The following is a 26744-nucleotide window of genomic DNA, read 5'->3' as shown; positions in this document are numbered from 1 at the left end:
TCCCGGCTCTTCCTCCATGTGTGGTAAGGTTGGCAAGAATCCGGGGTCAGAGGATCGATTCCCAGACCGACTGGTAATGTAGAGCCAGGGTAGAGGATCCCTTCTGCCTGTGGACGCGGTTGAGCTCACGGGGAAGGGGGAGGCGGGCAGTTCCCAGCCTGGGCTTCTGGCCCCGGGGCCCCGCCCACCAGAGCCCAGGCTCTAGGGGGCTTTAAAGAGCGCGCGGCTGAGGGGGTGCGGCCTTCAGCGCTGGTCCCGGCGGCCCCTGCCTAGGCGCGCTCCTCGCTCCTCGGGTGGGGGCTCCCAGGCAGGGCCACGTCTGCGGACACCGGGCACCACCCCGCAGCTCCCGCGTGGGGGCCGTGCGTGGGGTGTTTGGGGGAGACAGAGGGGCCTTTGCAGAGTGCAGCCTGGCGTGGATTTGGGGTTCTCCGGACGCGTTGGGAGCCGCATTCTCTCCGGGCTCCCCCTCACCTGTCAGGCAGGTCGGTGGGCCCGAGGCGCGCGGAGGTCGTGTGGGGGCGGGGAGGCGGGACTCCACCGCTGGGTGCGGCCCCAGCCCGGCCCCTCCCGACCGCCGCACCTGTTGCGGGGCGCCCCGCGGCCGCCCGCAGGGCTCCCGGCCCGGCCGCCACTGGGATGGTGGTGGTAGGCCGCACACCTCAGGCCTGGGCGGTGCCGCGGCTCCGACGGGGCGCCCGCGGTGCCGGGCGGCCTGTCCTCACCCCGCCCCTTCCGCGTGGGCGTGGGCGTGGCCCTGGCGCGGCCCCGCCCTTCCGGCGCCTGGCCCGGGGCTCCGCCTCGTGCTTGGGCCCCGCCTCCTGCGGGCGGGGCGAGTTCCTGGGAGCCGCCGGGAGCACAGCCGCGGGGCAGCCGCCGCCGGACGTATCCGTGTCCTGGACACCGGATGGAGGCTCAGCGGTAGGTCTCTACCCGGCTCGCCGGTGGACAGGCCTCATCCTGGAGGCGCGCAGAGGATGTGACTCAGACATCAACATGGACGTGTGAAGCCCCTGCAGAAACCCCGCGTGAAGTGCGGGCGTCTTCACCCGTTCGGGAAAGCGGGGGAGGCCGCAGAGGGGGATTGTGAAGAATCGGGACTTGAACAGCAGCCTGGAGGCCTCGCACTGCGACGGGGAGAGAATGTTCTGGAAAGGGGGACCGCGAGGAGCGCGTGTGTTGAGGGAGGACGTGCGTGTGGAAGCCACCTCTGGCTCGGCGGGCCCCGGGCGGGTGTGTGAGGCTGGGGGGCGCCGACCCACAGGGCCACGTGAGCCGGGGCTGTCTGTGCGGGAGGGCGCGTCGGGAAGGAATCGGGATGCGGTCCAACACGCAACGTGGCCTTCTGTGTTTTACAGTCATTCTGTGAATGCGGCGACTGGGGGCCGTTAGTGGGGCCCCCCGGGGGCGTGGCCGGCTGACAGACGGCGCCTCCGAGGTGCGGCGGGAGCTTGGGACGCAGTTCCGAGACGGGCTCGTGTTCAGGGGAGGAAAGGTAACGGCGACTGAGTCTGTGCACTTTTATTTCCCTAATTATTTTGAGTCTCCGGGTCAGTTTCTGATGCGGGCTTCTGAATCTACCTTCTGGGAGGGGACCCTGCTCCGTCGGGAACAGCGTTTCAGCGAGGAAGCTTCCGTCCGGGCCGCGACTTTCCACGACCGAGAAATGTCGCTCGCATGTGCATTTGGAAAATGATTTTATGATTCAAAAACACGTCGATGTGGAAAGACTTAGCCAAGTGGCTCCGTTGCAAGAGCTCAGCGTTGATATTAGCAGGACGTAATGTATTCGCTCTCAAAATAAGATGATTTGGGATAAGCTATGAATAATTTCCAAGTTTATTTTCAGACGGTACATGTTTTTAGTAGCAGATAGGACTTAACGTGATGACAGACAACTGTTGTGTTCTTCTGTTTCCATCACTTGAGCTAACAAAGGGGACCAGACCGTCCCTTGGCTTGAGCCACCTTTCTCCCTGCGGGCACCAGGTGGCGCCATGGTGCAGGTTCTTAAAACATTAATTTATTATTTTAAAAATGGAATTTGGGAATTAGGGTTGCTGGTATTCTCGGCACACTAGATTTTGGGTAGTGTTGTGAGTGGCGGATAAGAGATTCAGAGACTGTATTTAAGATTTTTCCCCCCAGTCTCCATTCTCATTCGTTAGAGTAGGAAGACTCTTTCCTCCCAAATCCTGATTATTGTCAGGGGAGGTGGGGAGAGAATGTCCTCATCCACGGGCTATGCGAAGCAGAATTTTTAATCTTCTGCCCCATTGCCTTCCATTTTTCTGTTCTCTTCTTCCATCCTACTTGTAGAAAAGTGATTTCTTAAGGGTAAATTATACTAAAATGTTAGTGACTTATTTTTACTAGAGGAATAAATACACAGAATAATGTTTGGCACAAAAGATTGGACTGCTAATGGAGTTTTAGCCCTCGGAGACAGACCGGTTTAGAAAATATGTTTAAGATTTACTTTTACCTCCAACCTTACCAGTATCCTTTTTATCTGGACAGATAACAAAACCGTATGTCATTTAGTATGATGAATACATTTTGCTCAAGGCGAACTTGGTTTTCCTGGTTTCCACAAGAATATTAAAGTTAAGAATGGCCACCGTGGGTTTACAGTTAACAAATAAATATTTTTGAAGCGTTGATTTGAAGTCTGAGAGGATCTGTGTACAAAATGGAACAGGAAAAGATGTCTGAATACCCAGGAACGCTGTAATTGATGTGTTTGAATCTTAAAAACACTATTTATCATTGTAGCTAATGCAGAGTAATATATACTGCCGGTGCTTCAAACGAACGGGGTGAATTCCATTGTTGAAATTACAGTTCTATTGTGCATTCTCTCTGGTTATCCTTTATTTTTACAAAAATAGTCCTCCTGATGAACATATATTTTGAGATTAAGAAGCGCCTAATCTTCCTCAGAGGAGAACATTTCTCACCCCCCAGTTCTTAAAACAGATGAGTGCTTTGGAAAGAGGGCTCTAGCGGCATGCAGGGCAGAGCGGCCAAGGGAAGTGAGAGCTGGGAGAGGACCCCCTTCTCTTCGCCATTTATTTAATGGCAAGACTATTTCATGAACACCTACTATGTGCCAGGCATCGTACCAGGCAGCTGTGACACGGTGGTCAGCTCTAATGTTTATTTCTTTTTGAAGGGGGGAGGGGCAGAGAGAGAGGAAGACACAGAATCCGAAGCAGGCTCCAGGCTCTGAGCTGTTAGCACAGAGCCCTACGAGGGGCTCGAACCCACTAACCATGAGATCATGACCTGAGCCGAAGTTGGACGCTTAACTGACTGAGCCCCCCCCAGGCACCTCAAGGGGAGGATTATTATTAATAATTTATTAAATGGTAGCCAACTACTGGAAAACATACTCAGATACAATGGTGTTGAGTTTCCGGGCTGGGAACGGTATGAACTTCTGTGTTTATTGTGTTCACACAGAGGCCGTGTCTCCCACACGACAAATCCTTACAGCACTGGTGTCTGGTGCCCCCTCTGCCCCAGTCGGGGTGGAATAGAGGCCTGTGGCTTTCAAAGGAAGAGAAGGGAAATGGGTTCTTTATTACATTGTTTGACGTTTCCTGGCTCAGTCATTCAGGTGCTGGGTGAGTGCAGGCTGTGATGTGCGGGGCTACACCTCGTACAGTGCTGTGTAATCCCTACCCAGGAGCCTCGCCAGGCTGCGTGCCTCCCAGCGGACGACCTCGGCATTCCCTGATCCCCGGACTCACAGGCGGGATAAGATACGTGAAGGACCTGGAGCCGTTCTTCATTAACGTCAGTTCGCTTGGCCCGTGAGCAGGTAACAGGCTGGTGACTGGGACAACAGACAAGTGGAGATGAAAGAGGCATGCACTCACTGCCCACCTGTCAGAGCGAAAGCAGCTTCTGGAACGGGAATCCACTTCGTTTCGGCTTTCTCCTTTTTCCCAGGCCTCCTCGGACACGGTGTTGGTTTGTAAAGCTTCTGACGGTGGGAGCCAAGTGGCTTGTCCGGCCCTGGGGGGCGGGCAGTGATGACTGATGTCAGTGAGGGCTGACCATTTCTCAGTTATGTGCAGGGGGAAGCAGAGAGGAAAGCATGCCCCGCACCGCCAGGGAATCCGCTCCTCATGTTCACGGTGCGCCCGGGGGGTGCTTTCTTGTGGGTGCAGGGAGAGAGGTGCAGGGGCTCCGCTGCACGGGCCGGTGGCTCCCCTGCGCTGGCCTGTCCCCACTGCCCTGCTCTGGGGCTGACCACTGAAGGTGGGCGTTGGGAATGGCCCTCCCGGATCTGTGTTCCTGCACGCACCTGGTCCTGTGGCTCTCAGACTTTGATTCGGATCCATCTTGCTGTCCACACCCACCGGGAAACCATGGAGGGCACAGAGCACGGGGACGTGGGGGCTTCTCAGCAGACGGTCACTGGCCTTCTAGGAAGGGGAGGCCAGGATGAGCGGTGCAGGGAGGGGCGCGGCAAGAGCGAGTGGGCTGAGTGGGAGGGGCTGGCTGTGGACCTGGTCACACCGGCACCTGGGGAGCCGTGGGGCCTAATGGTGGTGGGGCTGGGCCGTGAGGTATGACATGGGTCACGTCGGTGACACAGTGGTAGATGTGTCCTCTTTGCTGAGGGCGCTGCACAAAGAACCCCGGACAGCTCCCCTTCCTCACGCCCTTACAGGCATCCATGCGGTGCACTTGGCCGTGGGGGAGGGGCGAGCCCCGTGGCACCGAGGGCATTTTCCCTGCCCACCCGCAGGGCCTCACTGTCGCCAGCAGAGCAGACTTTCGTCTGCCTGGACTCTGCGCAGGGGTGACCGCGTCAGGTTCGGCCGGCCTGGGGGATGGGCTTGTGTGACCCCTACCCCACCCAGCAGACAGTCTGCCCCAGCCGGTCTGTGGCAACGTGCCCCGGCTCCCCCAGAGCACGATTCTGCCCCTTCCACCTGCGTCCCCTGTGGGCCGGGAGGAGTCGCGGGGCTGATGGACTGTCACTGGGCTGCGCAGTCCCTCTGTCCCGCCACCGGTGACCCCGGCTCCCCCAGCCTCCTGTCGCCTGGAGAATTCCAGCCATTCCCGGAGGGAGAGCCCACCCCAACTCCAGCGCTCCAAGCACAGACACACAGAGCTGCCCCTGCACGGGATCGGCTCCGTCCCTCCTGGTTCTCAGGGTACCAAGTGGTCACTTCCAAGACTCGTTTCCAGAAGGGACCTGGACGTGAGTCAGCTTCGTCCCACATCCTGTACTCAAGGAGGCTGCATTTATTTGCTGCAGCAGGATTCCTTTCTGAGAGAAACGGCAGGGACTTTTTTGTTCTAATTTTTTATATATATTCAGAGATTTAGTCCATATAATGAGTCCCTTTCTGAATGGGCTCAGGGAACATAACACAGTGGAAGCTTCTGTCTCGGAGATGGAGGAATAATAAAATGTAGTCACTACTAAATTATGTCGTGGACTGCAGTGGATTTTTACCATTAATTGGATCTAGGCCCTCTGACCTTTCCACAGGAAGCAAACTAAAGGTATAATAATTTTTATAAAGATGAGCTTTCTGTACTTCCAGTAGTTTTTTTTAAAACATTGAAATAATTTCTGGGCAATGAAAGAACTCAGGCGTTATTGTTCCTGAGATAAATACAGCTTTGAGTTTCAGGCTCTCACGTTTGTTCTGTGTCTCTGTCCACATCTGCGGCCACCTCCCTCCCTGGGGGAATACAGTATGGGGGGGGGGGGACTCAAAGGTAGCTCACATTCAGGAAAGTCTAACCGAATCAAATTTATATTTCCACCAATGTAGGTTTTTTTTTTATTTGTAACGTTTATTTATTTTTGAGACAGCATGAGCTGGGGAGGGGCAGAGAGAGGGAGACACAGAATCTGAAATAGGCTCCAGGCTCTGAGCTGTCAGCACAGAACCTGATGCAGGGCTCAAACTCACAAACCATGAGATCATGACCTGAGCCGAAGTCAGACACTTAACCGACTGAACCCCCCAGGCACCCCACCAATGTAGTTTTTAAATGAACTAATTCAGGGGCGCCTGGGTGGCTTGGTCGGTTAAGCGTCCGACTTTCGCTTAGGTCATGATCTCGCGGTTCGTGGGTTCGAGCCCCGCGTCGGGCTCTGAGCTGACTGCCAGCTCGGAGCCTGGAGCCTGTTTCAGTCTGTGACTCCCTCTCTCTCTGACCCTTCCCTGTTCACACTGTCTCTCTCTCTCCTAGAAATAAATAAAACATTTAAAAAAAAAAATTTAAACTTAAAAAAAAAATGTGATTTTCAAAAGGCATACAATCATCAGTGAGCTAACTGAAGCTGGCAAAGCACACTCAGGCCTCCTGGGAATTCCAGAACATTCCAAACAGTCCTGGCAACAGATACCTTCCTGGACAGCTGTTTCTCCCATCTATTTACCAAATTCTTTTTTGTTAGTTGTCAGCTAAATCTTTATGTGAGTGCAATACCCACCCTACAGAAACAAATTCATCCCAGAGGTTTTCATTTTCATTTGGAAAATGATTTTCAAAACTGTTGATTGTCCTTGTNGCCCGGTGTTGGGCTTTGTGCTGACAGCTCGGAGCCTGGAGCCTGTCTTCAGATTCTGTGTCTCCCTCTCTCTCTCTGATCCTCCTCTGCTCACACTCTGTGTCTGTCTCCTTCAAAAATAAATAAACATTGGGGCCCCTGAGTGGCTCGGTTGGTTAAGCATCCAACTTCAGCCCAGGTCATGATCTCACAGTCCATGAGTTCGAGCCCCATGTCGGGTTCTGTGCTGACAGCTCAGAGCCTGGAGCCTGTCTTCAGATTCTGTATCTCCCTCTCTCTCTGACCCTCCCCTGCTCATGCTGTCTCTATCTCTCTCTCAAAAATAAAACATTAAAAAATTTAAAAAAACCATTAAAAACATTAAAAAAAATCCCAACTCTAAAACTAAGATCCTGAAAGCAGGCTGACACATGGAGAGCTCTGTGGGGGACCTTCAAGGAGACTCCCGGCTAAGCAGGGGAGTCGGTCGCTGCTCTGGGCTCGTTTATTGCAGGTTCCAGTGTGTTCTTTTGTTTCTTTACCATTTACTTTTGAGTTCCATCTGCTTTGCATGGTCTTTGCTGTGCATACCGTCCGGGCCACGGTTATTCCCACAAGCTGCACTAAGCACTGCCTTTATCACTTTCCAAATGACATTTATAAGGCGCTTGGCAGAACAGAACAATTCGGAGGGCTGGTCCTCACCCAGGACCAACGTGATACCAAGACTGGGCTGACTTTTCTGAGCTTCAAAACACGATGAGCTGGTCAAACGCTAAGTTTGGAGGAAGTGCTTGGGTTTAACGCCAGACAATGTGTGAAAAGGAGAGAGGGGTCCCGTGTTTGTGGCCGAGCCCCTCAGCTTCGCCACCAGTGGGGACTGACGTCTGGGGCCCTGGCCACTTCGAGGGCCCCAGCCATCCCCGGCTGGCCTGTCGGAAGGGTCTTCAAGGCACACGGGCATCCTTGCTTGAGGAGCGAGAGCGTCCTGACAAAGCTGATCGGATAATCGTGCGCTTCTCTTTTGTGTTTGTAAGTTTAACGGGAAAAACCGAACAATTTGACCTTTCGACGGGAGAGCGCTGCCTGGAGATAACGGCATCAAATTCCTAGCTTAGGACTATCGCACGGAAGTTTAGAACTAATCATCTTGTTTTGCAGATAACTAATCTGCAAAGTGTCTTTGTGTGCATGCACGTTTACACATGTATTTTTATGAAATGATTTCAAAGACACAGATTCATCTTTTTATATCCCTCACTTGTGAGCCGTGGAGAGATAATTAACAACATCTCTGAAGTAGTTTGTAAGTAAAGACACGAGATAAGCAATTAGTCATACTTCTACTGAGCCGTCAAGGGTTGTTTGTAAGTGAGGTCAACAAGACGCTAACTACATGGCTGAATGCTTTATTTGAAGTAAAGATGTGTGATCTCTGAGTGAAGTTATTAATGATGTGACAAAAATCTTGAAAAACACTCATTCCGATGGGGAACCAGAGTCAAAGCTTTGCACCGACAAGTTAGCTTCGAGGAAGCCACACTGGGTGGTAGAGCATTATGCTGGCACACATTTGCCAGAACAGTGCAAAGTAGGAGAAGTCATTGCTCTGTTCATCTGCTTAGTCTTTATGGCTCAAAGTTTGTCATGATACTGTGTCACACGGTTCGTGGATTTCCTCAGTGCGATAGAACTTTCTTTTCCTCCATCTGCATTTAATGAGCACAGATACGGATTGTGCTAGTGAATTATCAAAAGCTTTCATCTGCTGGTAACTCTCGTTCCAATAACACAGGTGGCAGATGGAGAAGAGGGTGGTCAGGTGTGTGAGCCGGGCCGGAGGGACCAGGCAGATTTGGGATGACACAGCCAAGGCCACGGAGGAGGAGGGGAGGCACACAGGGCAGACAAGAATTTGTTCTAAGAATCCTAGTGTTCTTACATGGTATTCCAGCTCCTGAATCTCCCCCAAATAAGTGCACTTTGGGTAGACTGCAAAAAAGGAACTATCCTGTCAAGAGAAGGCCTTCTCTGGGGTGGGGTCCTAAACTCCATCACGAGTCATGGATGGCAGTGAAGAGCTGGTGGGCACCCAGGTCACCTGGAGACTGGGCGGGGGCGCCTCTCAGTCCGCAGGACTGACCTCAGGGGGGAAACCGAGGCTCTCCTTCCCCCCGTCCCCCGGCTGTCTCCGGGCTGGGGGACCGAGGTGCTAGCAAGTAGTGGCTGCCCTTCTGTTCCCACATAATCAGGTTACGCAGGCAATGGGAGCTTTGCTGCCTTCGAGAAGAACTGGAGAGAAATGTGTTTTCTAGAGGATTTGGCAGGAAGCATTCTGCTGTTGCTCGCAGTTTACTGCACAGAAACCATTTATTAGTGCGACACATCTCCATTGATCGTGAGCCATTAGAACCTGTCTCGTTTTCTCTGTTTCCAAATTTACTTTGGTTGCCCAGACACCTACCGGTGCTCCTGAGAGCTAGCCAGCTGGTGTTTATTCCCCATCACTTGATTTAAAAATTTTTTTTCAATGTTTATTTCTTTTCTTTTTTTTTTTTAAATAGTTTATTGTCAAATTAGTTTCCACATAACACTCAGTGCTCATCCCCACAAGTGCCCTCCTCCATGCCCATCCCTCCTCCCCCCCACATCCATCAGTCCTCAGTTTTTGTCAGCATTCAAGAGTCTCTCATGGTTTGCCTCTCTCCCTTTCCCCCACCATTTCCGCCCTTCTTCTCCCCCTTGTTCCTCCTTCAAGTTCCTCCTAATCCTCCTATACGTGCAAACATATGGTATTTGTCCTTCTCTGCCTGACTTATTTCGCTCAGCATAACACCCTCAAGGTCCATCCATGTTGCTACACATGGCCAGATCTCACTGTTTCTCATTGCCATGTAGTATTCCATGGTATAGATAAACCGCATCTTCTTGATCCATTCGTCTGTTGATGGACACTTAGGCTCTTTCCATGTTTTGGCTATTGTGGAGAGTGCTGCTATGAACATTGGGGTGCATGTGCTCCTATGCCTCAGCACTCCTGTATCCCTTGGGTAAATTCCTAGCAGTGCTATTGCTGGGTCCTAGGGGAGTTCTATTGTTAGTTTCCTGAGGAACCTCCACACCATTTTCCAGAGGGGCTGTACCAGTTTACATTCCCACCAACAGTGTAGGAGGGTGCCCGTTTCTCCACATCCTTGCCAGCATCTAGAGTTCAATGTTTATTTATTTTCGATAGAACAGGGAAGGGCAGAGAGAGAGAGAGACACAGAATCCGTAATAGGCTTCAGGCCCTGAGCTGTCAGAGTCCGACGCGGGGCTCGAACTCGTGAACCGCGAGATCATGACCTGAGCCGAAGTCGGACGCTTGACCGACCGAGCCCCTGGGTGCCTCTGTCCTGCATCACTTTAGATGAAGTCTGAGAAGGCAGAATATCTAGAAACGATCCCCTTCTGGGCAAAACGCTACTGTCTTGTATTTTCTGTGACATGCGGTGCTCCCCGAAGCTACAGAGTCTTCCCCCTGTTGTCTGTGTGAGGCTGTGTCTGTCCCGTCTGGTCTGAATGCACTGCGCAGCCTTCCACAGGCTGCCCGTGACGAGGTGGCCCCAGCCACACTGTGCCCACTCAGACAGTTAACGCCGGGAAGACAACGGCCTTGGTTTGCAGAGATAATCAGAGTTGGTTCTGAGCAAAAGGAAAGCAAGTATTTTAAGTGGCCGGTGGGCCAGAGGACTCAGGTACCCTGTGACACCTGATAGGCGGGGTCGGCGCCCGTGTTGACAGCTGAGGTTTAGGAGAAAATGCTGCCCAGTGAAGAATGCTTTTCTCTTCCAAAACATTCAGCTGCCTGTTTGAATATTATCGGCTTTTCAAGAGGGGTTTCAGTTGTGTGTGGAGCTTCAAATATGCAGTCGTCCTGTGCGGCTCAGGAAGGCTGTGAGACCCGGAGAGGCTGGAGTTGGAAACTTTATCATGAAAATCACCTACGGGGGAAACGTCAAGCGAAGATGTTCTTATAACTACTTCTTGATGTGAGATTTGTCAAGGCCTCTTTACCACACAGACGTGTGCGTGTTTGTGATACAGTTGTGCCAATGCAGACATTTATCGTAAATGTTGCCGAGAGGATGACATTGTCGTGAAGCCACTTTCTGCCTAATTCTTTGTTTTTTTGTGCTTTACGTACACATTGGCCTTAGGGATTTCTTGTTAACCGCGTTGCCTTCAGACAAAGGAAAACAACATATCAGGAATCAGTTTTAGGAAGAGCTAGTATTTTATTTACTTTTTAGTATTTATTTTTTGGGAGAACGCAAGTGGGGAAGGGACACAGAGAGGAGGACAGCGGATCTGAAGCAGGCTCTGCGCTGACGGTACAGAGCTTGATGTGGGGCTCGAACTCATGAACCACGAGATCGTGACTTGAACCAAAGTCGGACGCTTAACCGACTGAGCCACCAAGGCGCCCCAAAAGCTAATATTTTAAAGAAAACACTCCTTCTGTCCCTGACATAATTAAACTTGACACATCCATGCATTCATTTGCTCGCTCAACAGATCTAAGACTTAGGTATTGACCACCTGCTGTGTGCCAGGCACTGTTCTGGGCATTTGGGGTAAAAGAGGAGAAATCTGTCCCTAATAGAATGTACATTCTCATTTCAGGACAGAGATAGTAAGTAAGCCAGTAAGTAAAGTCCCTGCTGTGCCAGAAAGGTGCGAAGTGCTAGGGACAGAAACAAAGTCACAGAGGGTCGTGCCCGTCGTGGGGACAGGGTGTGCGGAGAGGGGACCACAGGCAGCCTGGGCCGGGGTGGCAGCCATGGGGACGCGGAGGAGAGTATCTCCGGACAGGACAGGAGCCACCGGGGGGTTGTAATTGCAGGAGCCACAGGTCTGATCCATGTTTGGAAACCATTGCTCTGGCTTCTCTTTTTCGTTGTGGTGATGTACATGTCAGACAGTTTTCCTGTTTAATCGTCTTTAAGTGAGCACGGGCTTGGGCCACATTTCCCTTTATGCTACTGTCACCAGGAGGCTCTCCGTCTTGTAAAACCAAAACTCGATCCCCATAAAACGCTAACTAACTCCCCTTCCCCCTACCCCAGCACTCACCCTTGCTCTGCTTCTGTGGACCTGATGATCCCAGAGACCTCGGACACGTGGGGTCACACCGCACTCGCCCCTTTGTGACCGGCTTGTCTCACTGGACACGATGTCCTCCAGGCTCCTCCACGGCTTAACAGGTGTCAGAATTTCCCTCCTTCTTAAGCCCAAATAATACTCTGTTCTACGGAGAAACGTGTTTAAACAGCCCCGTCCTGTGTGTGGATCCACCTGTGCTGGACACCTGCCCTGGGCCCACCGCCCGGCTGCCCGGAGCGAGGCGAGCACGCGTCTGAGCCCCGCCTGCCCCGGGCGCTCACCCAGGAGCCGGACTCCCGCGTGGACGCAGCTCGGCGTGTACGTGTGTGAGGGCGCCCGCGGTTCCCGGGGCGCCTGCCCCGCCTGCCCGCCCGCCCGCGGCTCACGGCGCTCTGGCTTCTCTGGCCCCACCAACACGGGTTCTTTCCTTTGTCCGTAACATGGCTTCTCTTTGAAACAAGGTCGCAGGGCCCAGGCGGAAGCACTCGGGGACCCGTGGCCGTGGCCGTGGCCGTGGCCGGGCGCTGTGGCCAGGGGCGCCCTGGAGGACTGGGTGTGGGGCGAGAGGACGGCGGCTGAGGAGGAGCCAGAGTCTCCGGCCTGCATGGCCAGCAGGGGGCGCTCCTTGGCCGAGTCGGGTTTGCGGGCGCAGATACAGCCTCGGTCTTGTCTGTTCGCCCGCGAGGCCAGGACGCCTGGGGCGTGATTCGTGCGCTCCGGGTACCACCCTGACCGTGTGGTGGGACAGAAGGACACACACAGCCCGGGCACGTTGGACTTGTCCCTCAGCGGAGGTCAGAGTGAGGCTCGGACTTGGGAGAATCTTTGCATTTGCTTTGCATTTGTTCTCAAAGTCCTAGTTCAGAGCCGTTGGCTCTTCTTGGGCTGATGGCATTCAATCAGCTGGAAACAGTCTGAAAACTTGGCTGGGCCGAGTTGTCCACGCACTTTCGTTTTGACCTATGTCCTCGAGGGTGGAGAAGGCCATTTCTACCCCTTTCCTGGCCCCAGGACCCCACACTCGGCCTGGGACTTGCCAGGTAGACGAGCCGATGTGGTTACCAGGGCAGGCCGCTATTCAGTAGGAATGTCTTCCCAACGCCTTCCAGTCTTCTGGAAATTCTACACCCCAACAGTAACCTGCCGGGGATCAGACTGCCGGCCAAAAGTCACCCCGTGAGGGCAAACCGAGCTCTCAAAAAAGTTTTATTTAGTAACCTCTCTCTACAAAGCGAATTTTTTTCCCAAGTGAGAAACAAAACCAGAATTCTAACTCCGCGTTAACCCTAAGCAAACAGTGGTGAACACGGTGGATTATGCGGCTGTAACTGGAGATAGGCCCAACCCTGAGCAAACGCTGGAGCCCACAAGCTGGCCTTTGATGCTGTCTCCTCCTGCGCCCCGCCCGCCCGGGTCCCTGCCCTCACAGTCGTCTGCGGGGACTTCAAAGCCGCGCCCGCACCTCCAGCTCAGCCCCGCCCCGACCCCGAGATGCGGGCGGAGCCTTGCAAGGAGCCCACATTCACAGCCCGAGACGCACTGGCAATTTGTTCTTGCTGCTGTCGACTTTGAACTCCGTATCTCAGATTTCTCTCTGTGTCACTGGCTTTGAACTTCCATTCTTCAGTGCCGGAATTATCTCTTTACAAGAGCGCCCTGGTAGCTGCCAGAGGGCCTCACGAATTCCAGGCCCTCACCTGCCTGCACGGAGCCCCTACCTACTGCTTGAGTCCTCACCTGTCCCGGTCATACTAAAGACCTTGGATCTTGGATGTGTTTGGGACACTTATTAACAGCCTTCCTGCGTCTTTGCTACTCAGCAGGGAGCTGAGGGGGTTATTTCATGGAGGAGAGCAGCTCAGACACCCCCGCCCCACCCCCGGCCAGGCGCCTGTGCCTGCTCCTTTTCCCGGCCATCCACCTATCCAACACAGCAGTGTCAGCCGGGCGCCTGCCAGCCACGTCCCCACCCGGGGACGCTCCCCAGATCCTGGACGCGTCTCCAGGGGCTGTGGGTGCCCCCTGGGGTTCCACGGCAGAAACGATCTGGGTGGCTTCTGGCCTTTTTCAGATGGCCGGTGCACGGGGGTCCCTGTGGCTCCTGTAGGAAGTGTAAAAGCGGGTCTGAGTACCAGGGAGGGTCTGCAAACACAGACCGAGAGCTTTCGTTACTGAGATGAGGAAAGCAAACACGGCTGTGACTCGTAAAGGAAACCAACATGGACGGCTGTTTTCCTGCCCATCCCAGAAATGTTACTTGGACATCAAGGTGTAATCCACGTCATCGAATACTTGAGTGAGACCTGGTCCCGCCCCGATCTCAGAGGGGAGGACACAGAGGCCCCCAGGTTCGGCGCCAAGGCCAGGGTTTGTGAGGGTGGCAGGCGGGCGGGCAGGGGCCCCGGCATTTCCGCTCGCTGAGCGGGGGCTTCCACAGGGGCTGTCCCCCTCTGCCTGAGGCCTGCCCTCCACCGGGCCCCGTCTCTTCCACGCACTAGTCACTCCAGGGGATGGAGGTCCTGCGTGCCCTCGGGGCCCCTCGAGTCCCGCCTGCCCCGCCGCCAACGCCGTGCGTGCTGTGTGACCCACGGTGTTCTCTGAGCACTTCTTGCACTCTCCGAATGCATGGCTGTAAATGGGCCATTTTCTCTCTAAAACCTCTCTTCCACCTCTCCACGACCTGTCCCATTCTTCACTTCGAGCTCAGATTTTCTCATGAAATCGTTCTGACACGCTCCCTCTCCTTCCTCTGAAGCGTGTGGTGTCTCCGTGTGTTATCTGGAATGTGGTTTCCTCATTTTTCTAACTATGTTATAGGCACCCGGAAAAGCGCCTTCATACCTCAGACAGTGCCCATGAATGCCTGTTGGGTGACTGGTTCTGTAAAGGGAGACTTAGTAATTGTCCCTCTGCCGGAGGCCGTGGGGTCTGGCATCATGGAGTCTACAGGACATGTCTCTCTGTGGACAGACCCAGTGGCAGAAGGACAACCTCAAGGCCACAGTCACGAGGCGGGGGCTGCAGGTGGTCTGGGCATTCATGGGCTTGGACACAGGAAAGGGCGTAGTTACAGAGCCAGGATGGGTGTCTCGAGGGACCGTGTGGAGCAGGGCCACCATCCTCTCGCTGACGGGGCTGAAGACAAACACAGGGCTGAGGGCCACCCCATGTGCGTGTGACGTTGTGGGTCCAGAATGGTGAGCTCACAGCCCATGTATTAATATTTTCTGATTCATCAGTTTCTTGATATTGTAATTTCGGTCATTAAGATCTTAGCACACATGTCTTTCCAGTAATGAAGCGTTCCTGAAAGTCATGCCCCACGGGGTGAAACGTTAAAGGCATAGAACAGGGACGTTTTCCGTATCGCCCGCGCCGCTCTGCGTTTCCAGGCCACCAAACAGACTCTGGGCCGACGGCCTGTAGAGGGAAGGCCTGGACCTGGACCCATCCTAGCCAGCAGCATGGTACCTACCCTGTTCCTTCTCCGGCACGATTTAATCCTCAGTGCCGCCTGCTTCCAGGCTTTTCAGCAGACTGCCCCGCTAGGTGAGGGCGAGGGGGCGGGGCGCAGCGCACGCGCCCCACCCTGGGCAGCCCCGGGGTGTAGCCAGGAGCCACACTTTCTGGGATAGTTCTGCCCCCACAACCTGGCGAAAGTGACTAGGGTACCTAGTACATGTGAAGTGGCTGGGGATGCCCCCCGGCGCCACCTGACTCCCCCCATTCACTCACTCAACAGTGTGGGATCCTCACCCCCTGGGGGTGCTAATAGTGAGGGAGCAGAGATGGGTCCCCCTCTCCGATTTGGAGCCTTGCTGTTCTCGCCTGCACCTGCACATGTGCACACACTTGGCACCATCCTCTCTCTGGGCAGACGGCCCCCTAGGATTGGCCCTTGCATTTCCATTCTTTTTTTTTTTTTAATGTTTTATTTATTTCTAGGAGAGAGAGAGAGAGAGAGAGACAGCGTGAGCAGGGGAGGGTCAGAGAGAGAGGGAGTCACAGATTCCGAAACAGGCTCCAGGCTCTGAGCTGTCAGTCAGCACAGAGCCCGACGCGGGGCTTGAACCCACGAACCGCGAGATCATGACCTAAGCGAAAGTCGGACGCTTAACCGACTAAGCCACCCAGGCGCCCCCCTGCATTTCCATTCTTAACCTCTGCACCATGTTATCGCTGTTAGTACGCACTCCCCCCTCCCCCAGGACTTAAAATACTTAGTATGCATGTAAGTTTCAGCACATGCAAAGTCCCACAAAAATCACAATATCGCAGAGAAGGTTCTGCAATGGTTTCCATATCTCAGATTAGTTACTTGTACATTGTTATAAAGAAATTACAAACTTTTACTAACTGTAATTACTTTTAGTAATCCAACAGTCCTTCATTTAGATCAGCAATGTCCATGCAGTGCCTCAGGTGATTGAGTTCCCCTAAAGGGATGTTAAGAATATCTGGGTGAGGGGGCGCCTGTGTGGCTTAGTCAGTTTACCATCCGACTTTGGCTCAGGTCATGATCTCACGGTTCATGAGTTCGAGCCCCGTGTCGGGCTCAGAGCCAGGAGCCTGATTCAGATTCTGTGTCTCCCTCTCTCTGCCCCCCCCCCACTCATGCTCTGTCTCTCTCTGTCTTTCAAAAATAAATAAACTTAAAAAAAAAATACCTGGGTGAATCTTTACGTCCTCACACTGCAGTCTACTCAACTGCCTGGTACTTTATGTGACCAAAATAGGTGAGACCAAACCCATGAGGCTTTCTCCCCTCGTGTCGATGTGATAATTGTGGGCCATTAGAAGGATGGATTTGTTTTAAGCCCCAGAGCCCATCAGCACCGGCCAGACTTCCCCTCACTGCCCTGCTGGTAATGGAAGTCAGGGCATTGAATGAGTGTGAATGCAGTGCAGATCCAGGTCCAAAGGAGCACAGGCGTGGGTTTGCTTCCCTGGCTGAACTTCCCTTTGATACGGAGCCTGGCCGCCTGAGGAGAGGCGATCTAGTCTCTGGGTCAGCCTGCTCTGCCCCGGGAAGCCGGCCAGCCTCTGTTTCCTGGCTCGCACAGCAGGGAACCCAGTGCACGTGATATGTTCGGCACCTGCTTTCCCTGCAGCGCGCTCTCCAGGCGCACGCCGGCCTCTGCATGGCCACCTGCCTGCAGTGACACACAGCACTGCTGAGGCCACAGTGGTTGTTCATTCTGCCATCTTATCTGCTTCCTGAAGCTGAGCTCCACTCCTCTGGACATGTGTTTCCAGACCCGTAGGTTCTGGATGACGGTGGATTCATCTTGGGGCTTCTGGGATGATTTCTGTACATCCAGTGGCTTGTGAATCACAGCCAGAGGGGCGTGCGGCACCCCAGACCTCACCTGGCTCCCGTGCAGGGACAGACGAGCCCGCAGAAGGCTGTCGGCTGCTGCTGAAACTCCTCGTGAGGGTTGTCCGTCCAGGGATGAGGTGCGGGCAGAATAAGAGCTCCAACATCCTGGTAACAATATGGTTCTGGAAAGAATTTACTTGTTTTTATTTTTTATTTTATTAAAAACATTTTTAATGTTTTATTTTTGAGAAAGAGAGAGAGAGAGAGAGCATGAGGGGAGGGGCAGAGAGAGAGGGAGACTCAGAATCCAAGGCAGGCTCCAGGCTCTGAGCTGTCAGCACAGAGCCTGACGCGGGGCTTGAACCCACAAACTGTGAGATCATGACCTGAATTGAAGTTGGACGCCACCCAGGTGCCCCGTGACTGTTGGGCTTTCAGCCTTATGGAGGTGTAGGGGTTGAAGCACAGAGGATATTAAAATGTGTGGCCCAGATGTGGAAACAGAGAGAAGAAGTGTTGGTGCAGAAATGGGGTGCCAGCCTCCCAAAGTCCTGAGGCTGGCCTCACGTTCGTCCCTGCAGCCACTTGGCTTCCCATCCTTGGAGCGCCGAGCGGAGGCAGCCTGTGTGTGCGCGCCTTGCGGGTTTGACTCGGGCGAGCGGAGGGCGAGCAGTGACCTGGGGATTCTCCGTGCCCGCGGAGGACGGGCTTGCTAGAACCGCAAGAGACTGCAGGACGGAGGAGGCACCAGCCCGCCCTTGAGCTCACCCTCGCCTTCAAAGCTGTGCCGTCTGCTGCTAACTACAGAGAAGCGGTCTGGGCCGCGAGGCTGGGCACAGCACAGTGGACAGGGCAACAGTGGCCCTTGTCCATGGGGCTGGAAGGCTGTCGGCACTTGGACAAAGTCTTGGTGTCCGTGGGAAGCGCACAGGCCGTGGAAAAGTAACACGTTTCCCCCGCGGCCGGGAGATTCCGGTTTTAGTCAGGTGGGTCAGGGACTGGGGATGACCGTCCTCAGTCCCCCGGCTCGTTCAGGGGACCGCAGACTGGGACATTCCAGCGCGGGAAGTGGGAGCTTCTCGTTCCCCTCCCCCGATCAGGGAGTTACCTCGACCGTAGTCAAGCTGTTGTAGCAAGTGGTCCCGTGTCGTCTCTGAGCAAAGGCCCACGACGGGAATGACTTTCCCCTTGGAGAAGTGTCAGCACGAAGCCCACGCTGTCGGGGCCCCTCCACCCTGCGGGGGGCTGCCGGGGGCCATGAGCCTCCTTGGTCACCCCGTGCTGCAGTGATGAAGCCCCACCTCCACTGCGGAAGGTGGCCTGCAGCCGAGGAGGGGCCCGCGTTGCCCCCCCCCCCCCCCCCCCCGTCCTGCAGGACGACAGCCGTCTCACAGTCCCAGCCTCCTCGCAGCCTCCCTCAGTGGCAGGCAGGTCCCCCACGGCTCGCTCCGGGCCACGCTGCCTGCCCCACGCCCTCTGCCAGCCTCCCCCCCGGACAAAGGAAGCCGCTTTGTGTGCGCTTCTCAGTCTCTCCCAGGTCCTCACTGCCTCCTCTCGTTAGTGATCATGACGTCCTTAGACTGGCCCTGCCCGCCATCCAGCTGCTTGCTGGACACACTTCTCACCAACGGAATTGCAGCTCCTCAAGACTGAGGAATTCGGGGGGCGTCTGGGGGGCACAGATCATGATCACGCAGTTCATGGGTTCGAGCCCCGCATCGGGCTCTGTGCTGACAGCTCAGAGCCTGGAGCTGCTTCCGATTCTGTGTCTCCCTCTCTCTCTAACCCTCCCCTGCTTGTGCTCTGTCTCTCTGTCTCTCAAAGATAAATAAACATTAAAAAAAAAAAAAGGACTGAGCAATTCAGCTTATGTCTCCCCTTCGCCAGGCTGCTGTGCAGGGTGAGGGCTCAAAGCCGTGTCCTGATGGCTGCTTGGTGCAAGGGTTCTCCGAGATCTACTTCCTGATAGATGTTAGAAGACCCTACGCCTGCCTGCGGTTTTCTGATTTTAGGCACATCCTCTCTTCTCTGTCTTGCTCTCTCTCACACATGCCTGAACATAAGTGTCATTTAGCCTCTGTAGGGAATTTCAGCTGCTCACGGAGCCCTTCAGGCGGCCCCTTGCCTACTGGCACGATCCGTGCTTCGGATTGCTGCTGATGTCCGCGCACCGAGTCCCCGCGTGCACTCGGGGGATGCTTGCTGACTGCTGTCGTGTTGTGGGCGGTGAGCGCACACGGGGGCCCGGGGGGCAGGGAGCACGTGTGCTCTGGTTCACTTGTGTCAGGAGAGACCAACAGTGAGTACGCGGATCAGCAGCCACCTCACATATACCATGTGGTCGGCCGTGACTGGCAGAGCTCTGGGTGGGCGGGAGGCCTCGGGGGGCGTCGCATGAGGCCGGACCTCATGTCCAGAAGGAGGGCAGGGCAGGACACGCCAGGCAAAGGGAACACGTTCAAGTCCGAGGAGAAAGAAGGATCTAAGCCTCCTTTGCTGATACATCTGCATGCAGAGTGTCCTAAAGTATTAGAAGGTTTACTTAATTTAGGAGTGTGTGAAAAATGCGTTATGTGGGCGCCTGGGTGGCTCAGACAGTTGAGCGTCTGACTTTGGCTCAGATCTTGATCTTGTGGCTCGTGACTTTGAGCCCTGTGTCGGGCTCTGTGCTGACAGCTCAGGACCTGGAGCTGCTTCCGATTCTGTGTCTCCCTCTCTCTGGCCCTCCCCCACTCACACTTTCTGTCTGTCTCTATGTCTCAAAAATAAATAAACATTAAAAAAATTAAAAGGAAAAAAAAGAAAATTTCTTTCTGATTAGGATCCAGACATGGTCGGCCATTATCCCTGCTAATTTTCAGCATACGTCCTGGTCGAAGATACAGGACAAGAAAAATAAACACAAGGAACATGGCATAGAGGTAAAGAGAAGAGACAGAGATGGTTGTTTTCATGTGATGCAATTATCTATGGAGAGAGTGGAGCGGAAGTGGCAGAGACGTTGTTGAAGCCCAGGGTGCGGTGCAGGAGGCGGCTTCCTGGGGAGCCTGCACTTCTTGGGGGTTTTCTCTCCTCGCCCGCACACAGCTGGGCAATGTGATGTGAATAAGGCTCCCAGACAGCTACACAGCCATTCAGTGTGTAGAAGTCAACCTTCCTAAGAAAATTTTTAAACTGTTACGGAACATAAAGGGAGATTAAAAAAAATATTTTTTTCATGTTTATTTTTGAGAGAGTGTGAGCAGGGGAGGGGCAGAGAGAGAGGGAGACACAGAATCCATAGCAGGCTCCAGGCTCCGAGCTGTCAGCACAGAGCCCGACGCGGGGCTCGAACCCAAGAACTGTGAGATCAGGGCCAGAGCTGAAGTCGGACACCCAACCTACAGAACCACGCAGGTGCCCCAAAGGAAACTTTAATGGAAAGATACATCATGCTCATGGATCCAACAGTTTAATGTTGTAAAAATATCAATTTGTCCCAGATTAATTGATCATTTCAATAAGAATTCCAGTAAGATTTCTTTCAGGAACTCAAGAAATGGATTCATTTGGAAAAGTAAAGGTGCATGAATAACCTAGAAATTCTTGTAAAAGAAGACCAAACAGGAAAATCCCCTCCCGCGTACCCGTATTCCACGGTAAACACGGAATACCAGCCACACCAGAGGGAGAATGTGGTGCTGGTGGGAGAACTGGTAACCAGCCGGGTGGAGCGGGACCCGCCTGGCGACGCAGGATGGGGAGCCCGGACCTGGACGCCCGAACACGGAGGCTGCGGTGTGGCGAACGGCGCCGCTGCTGCAGGGGGACATGCTCCCAGAGTCAGTGTGGCCAACCAGACTCGCTAAACAGACTGTCGTAGCCCAGCTTCGCACGACGTACAGAGTTAAACTCCATGCACATTTTTGAAAAACTATGAAATTACAGAAGAAAGTAGAGTGGAATATCTTTGTGATCTCGGGGGAGAGGGCATTTCAGAAGAGCCAGGGTCTTAGGGTGAATCCGTCTGGGAGTGGTCACCTCCCGGTTAAAGAGTTCTCTCCAGGGAAGCTCACGACCAGTGTTGTCAGGTGGGTGGAAAGGCAGAGCTATTGCTAATGTCCGGTATATGAGGAGCTCCTAGAAGTTAATAAGAAAGGCACTGGAACCTGAGGAGAATAGGCAAAGGGTTTAGTTAGGGTGGATGTTTCTAGAAGGACAAGTGGTGGCTCACGGCAGGAGCACAGACGGCACCGGGGACCCTGCGGTGGGGAAGCAGTGCCGCCTGCTGTGAGTGTGGGCGGGGTCTGCGCAGACCCCTCCTCACGGCCACAGCGGCAGGGAACCCCCGGCCCAAGGACCCGTCCCCTCCTCCAGCCCGTGGCCCGTGGAGGGCGCAGGGTCCCCGCTGCCTCTGTTTGTGATGGTTTTGAATGGCTTAGTCGGCTTCAGAGGCGTCCGTGAAGTTGGATGAGGTCACGACGCTGGTTCTCTGCTCCTTCTGCCCAGTCCTGCCCGCCGTGCGCCCTGACGGCGCGTCTGCCCGGCGCACCCCGCTCCTCACCCCGCAGGCTGCTCCCAGGCTGCCTGGCCCAAGGTGTGGGGTGACGGGGACGTTAAGTCCTTCATCTCGTGCAGGCCTCCTGTCCCTTCGTCAGCCGAGGGGCCAGAGGACACCGCGAGCCGAGGTCCCGAGAAGCGCAGATGAGCAGCTGCGGGAGGTCTGTGGCGCCCAGAAACCGCCCTCCCTCAGCCACGGGCCACGGAGGCAGATGCTGCCTTTGAAGTGGGTCCTGATTCCGGGAGGCGGCATTTCGTTCAGAGACACATGCGAGCGGCTGTCGTTAGACAGCGGCTGTGCGGTTCCGAAAAAGTGCTTCACGCTGCCGCGAGCTTGGCCGGGGCTGGGTGCTTCCTGTCCGCAGGGATGGACTGCGTGGGGGCCAGCTGGCCCTTGGTTCTAGTAAGTAACCGCTGGGCGAGCAGACGGCCGTCTCGGGCACCTCCCGCAGCCCGCCAGGCCAGCTCGTCGCCTCGGAGCCCTTCGGTGGGTGGGAAGACGGCTCCCTCCGGGGAAGGGCCCCACTCCTGGTTACAGGAGTAGCGCGTCCCCATGGGAGCTCTCCCAAGGGGACCTGGGGTGTGAGCCCGTGGAAACGTGCACCGGAGAGAGGGGATCGCCCAGACTTTGGGGGATTATTTGAACCAGCTGTAAGTTCGTGCCGAGGATACAAGTGTCGATGTGATTCACTGGCCGGGTGGGGGCTTTGAGAGGGTGGGTGATACACGCAGCAGCGGCCTGACTTCGCCTCGCGGTGGACAGAGGGCGCCTGCTGGCTGGCACTGCCGTCGATCTAATGAATCCCTGCCGCCAGCCTCCTGGGGCTCCCGTGGTCCTTGGGAGTTCGGGCAACAGCAGCTGTGAGTAGTTTTGGGCTTCAGCGCCAAAAGCTGGCCCTGGTGGCCACGCCCTCTGGTGGCCATGCTGTCTGGTGGCCGGGCAGCTGCAGTTTGAGGGCAGTGCTGCTGTTTGCTGGCTGGGGTTTCAGCGGCTCCGGAGATGGCTTTAGCAGGGGGCTGTGTGCTCCCAGGGCCTCTGGTGGCTCCCACAGCGGTGTCGTGGCGGCAGGTGCCCCCACGGCGGTGTCGTGGCGGCAGGTGCCCCCACGGCGGTGTCGTGGCGGCAGGTGCCCCCACGGCGGTGTCGTGGCGGCAGGTGCCCCCACGGCGGTGTCGTGGCGGCAGGTGCCCCCACGGCGGTGTCGTGGCGGCAGGTGCCTGCACGGTCCTCTCTCCATCCTCCCAGCTCTCAGGAGGGTGCCACTTCCTGCGGGAACTAATTTCTGGGTTTCCACCCATTCTGGTTTGCTCCTCTGGCCATTCCTAGAATTTCGTAACCAGTTCCTTATATTAAATCCCCTGCATTTGAAATACCTACTGTGGTTTCTACTGTCCTGGTCAATTTCTGACTCAGAAAGTTTACCGTTAACCCGATATTGTTGGTTTCCGGTTATTAGAGAAATAAAAATCAGAACAATAATGAAGTGCGGTTGTACATACATAAAGTTACCAAAAAGGAAACAATCTTTAATTCAAGTATCAGCAAGGATGTGGGGAAGTGGGAGTTCCCACGCACATTTAGAGGGAAGGTAGGTGGGACAACCGGTCTGGAGGGCTATCTGGGATTCTGCAGCAAAATTAAATACTCCTGGAGCTCGTGAGGCAACAGTCCCCTCCCAGGCACGCCCACAGAAACTCTCACATAAGTCCAGAGGTTTCGTGTCTGAGATGTTTGCTCCAAATTAGGCTGTACTGTTGGGAAGCTGGAGGCGGCCTGGGGGAAGGGGTCCGTCCCGGGGGAACGGCTAAGTCACAGGGCGGCAGATGGACGCTGCGGAACACAGTGCAGCAGTGGATCAGGAGGCGCACTTGCAGCCGAATGCACAGATCCTGAAAATGTGACGTTAATCGAAACAGCAGCAGCAGCAACAACAAAACCATGTGATCTGTAGCCCGATGTCGTTTATACAAATTTGTAACATACAAGTAAAAAGCACACAGAACCGCAGGCGTGCTCTGGTGAGTCTCCCTGATTAACATTTATTGTTCCCGGTGGGATACATCTCAGGTTTTAGATCCACAGCTGCCCTCACGGACTCCAGCGCGCACTGGCTTAGCAGGAGCCTCTTAGGTGGTTCGGAAGGTCACCGGTACCGCCAACACCAGTCCTGCCACCGTCACCCCTACCATGACCTCCACCCCCAAATCACCTTCTTCACCATCATCATGACCGTCTCCACCACCACCGTCTCCACCACCACCACCCTCGCCAGCACCAGCACCGCCACAAGACCCCATCACCGTGAAAGACGGCCAGAGGCAACGGCAAGCAAAGACTCAGTGGGACGTGTCGATTATAAATAATAACGGTAATGGAGGTGAATGGGTAAGATCTTGATAGAATGGCAAGCCCGGTCGGCCTGGAGGGAGGAGGGGTGAGTTGAGGAGCCAGAGCCTGGCAGCTTCTGTGCAGGTGCGAGGCGGCAGCAGCGTGGGCACCCTGCTCTTCTCCACCGTGGCCACGAGAACCGAGGGGCTGGGACGGGCAATCGGGCTTTTGCCTGAATCCACTTACTCCAGTTCATTCCCTGCCAAAACGCCGGTTTGTTTTAGTGTAAGCATGGCCCCGCGTTCCACACACGAAGATCAACTTCATCTTTTCATCCACGTTAATGTCTCGGGGTGGAGGCTTCTCTGATAGTCGGCGGAGCCCCGTAAGCCAATTTCAGCGGGACTTCGTTCCCAGTCCCTCCTCGCGAGCCGAGCCCTGGTCCTCTGGCTCCGTACAACAGCTTACAGTGTGTTGCATAAATTGAAAATCTCGTCTAAATAATCCCCTTCTATCCTCACTGCGTCTACCCATTAAATATCTGATGATGTTTATCTTGTCTTCACTTAGTCCATGATTAGGGAAGCTGTGCACACTTAGCGTCCTTAATCTTCCTTCCTAAATCAATCCTTGAAACCAGCCCCTTAATAGTGTTGTTAGGCTCTTCTCCTCTGAACCTCTTCCAAATTGTCGATCTTTCTTGTATGGAGCTGCCTGACCTGAATAAGCTGAAGGCAGTGTTGTTATGGGTACAGACTTACTAATGTACCCTTGCAGCATGCTAATACTTTGGCCCAAGCCTCCTAAAATTAAGCCTGTCTCCCCTCCCACATTTCTAGCGGTAGATACAAGTCAGATCCTCTGCTCTCTCTCCAATCTATTTTTTTAAAATGCAGGATTATTGCTAATTATCTTCCTGATGTATCAGATGCAGAAATACAAATGAAGAGGAGGGACAAGCCCGGGTACACAATGTGTAACTTTCTCTCCTTTCCAATGCCTAAGAAGTTGGCATGCTTTTTCTTTTTTTCCCTGATGCAACTGTGTTTTACATGAATATATCCCTTTATATTTTCCCTGGTTTCATGTAAGATCCTCACAGTGACTCTGTGAAGTGACCAGTGTCTGATTGTCTCATATGACAGGTGGGTCACCTGAGTCTGCTGACTGCTTCCAGCACCTTCCCATCATGCAGCACTGTCTGGTTTCAGGTTTGTGCTGGTGCTCAGCTCGGACTTCCTTCCATTTCATAAATCTGTTCCTATGCTCTCTTCTTAAATGAAACCTTAAAATAATTCCTGCAATACCCTGATAGACACACTCCAGTTTGGCAACCTTTCATCATTTTATTATTTACTCTCTCATTGCAGGCTTTCTGCTCAGCTACAATATACATGACTTATTTATATGTTAAAAATGCTAGCATGAATTACCAAGCAAGCTTTTATGACAGTTTGCCATGCTTTATTCTGATTAGTTCTGATGTATTATCAGTACTAGCTTCTAGTCCTAAATTATCTAAATGCAAAAATATGCCTTTCACACAAAAGGCTGTTGGGTGGGAAGAGAGAATGGAGGGAAGGATGGCCCTGTACGGTTGCAGTGTTGAACACTGCACAAATCCAGGGGGTCATTCTCCCAGACTGTCATGTGAATGATGGCCGTCTGGAGTTTTTTAGGGCACAACTTGCACAGAAATGTTATGTACAGAAATGCTGGCGGGGCAGGGGCCTTCTGCTGCTTCAGGAGGTGGGGAGCTTCAGAACGCCCGTTGTTTACAGGATAGAAGTTCAAAGTGGCATGTAAGGCAACTTCCAAAACAGCTTCAGTTGCATTTTAAGCTTTGCTTCCTCTGCTTTCTGCCCCGTCACATACCTGCGTGATCTCCAAGTCTGTATTCCTCTGTACCTTTTTGTACACTTGTCCTTTGATCTAAATGTCTGTCCCCCCTACCCAACAGAGGGCCATTTCCTGGGCGACATCAACCCTCCATTCTGTCCAGGAGAATGGAGCTGCCTCTTGCCCTTATATTCTGTTGCTAGTTGTACTGTTGCACGCTTCACATTGCCTGGATAGTGAATTGTTACATATTTGTGTCGCCTGTTAGGCCCGAGCTCCTCCTCTTCCTCTCGTCAGGGCCTCCTGCAGAGTGTGCGGACGGCAAGCGCTTCGTAAGTTCTGCAGAGATAATACCTCTCCACTCTCGGCACTTCTCTCTTATTCTTGATCCAAATCCACAAAATCGAATCTTGGGGAAATAATGCAACTAACCACAGGCAATTACAAGAGAAGTTTAAAACATTAAGTTCCTGATCGGGGACTCTTCTGTGGAAATGAAAAAGCAGACCCTTTTGCTTGTTCTCCGGGAGTCTGGGAAGGCAAGGCCAGCCTGCTCCACGGGAAAGGCTGGTTAGCGATAGCGCGATCTGTCCGTGGCGCCGGGTGCTTCTCGGGGGATTGTGGTTTGGTTAGCTGCACTGAGGGGTGCAGGAGAGCTGGGAGTGCAAGGGGCCGGGGTTTGTAAGGATTTGGAGGGTTTGTGTGGTGGGTGGCCTGGGGCCCCCTCCCCTAAAGTATGTCCAGCCAATAAGACCTGATTGATTGATTGATTAATTGATTTTAAGTTCATTTATTTTGAGAGAGAGAGGCAGAGAGAATCCCAAGCAGGCTCTGTGATGCCAGTGCAGGCTGTGACATGGGACTTGAACTCACGAATCGGAGGATCATGACCTGAGAGGAAATCAAGAGTCGGATTCTCAAAAGACTGAGTCACCCTGGGTGCCCTGGGACCTTATTTAGAAAAAAGGGCTTTTGCATATGTAATTAAGGATCAACAGATTTGAGAATCCTGGATGAGCGAGGTGGGCTTTGAACCCAAGGAC

At 54.0% G+C, this 26744-nt stretch overlaps 1 long non-coding RNA gene across 1 annotated transcript; it reads left to right on the top strand.

Annotated features, from left to right (window-relative positions):
* Positions 1-845: 845 nt before the first annotated feature.
* LOC120230898 lies at positions 846-4568 on the top strand. The gene is made up of 4 exons (XR_005528208.1): positions 846-921; positions 1359-1495; positions 3466-3629; positions 3827-4568. It is a non-coding gene; the product is annotated as an uncharacterized LOC120230898 (long non-coding RNA).
* The last annotated feature ends 22176 nt before the right edge of the window (positions 4569-26744 follow it).

The sequence above is a fragment of the Hyaena hyaena genome, unplaced genomic scaffold (assembly GCF_003009895.1).
Source record: "Hyaena hyaena isolate Hyena2069 unplaced genomic scaffold, ASM300989v1 scaffold_50, whole genome shotgun sequence".
Taxonomy (NCBI): domain Eukaryota; kingdom Metazoa; phylum Chordata; class Mammalia; order Carnivora; family Hyaenidae; genus Hyaena; species Hyaena hyaena.
Note: the sequence above shows the minus strand (reverse complement) of the source record. Positions and strands in the feature narration are given on the sequence as shown.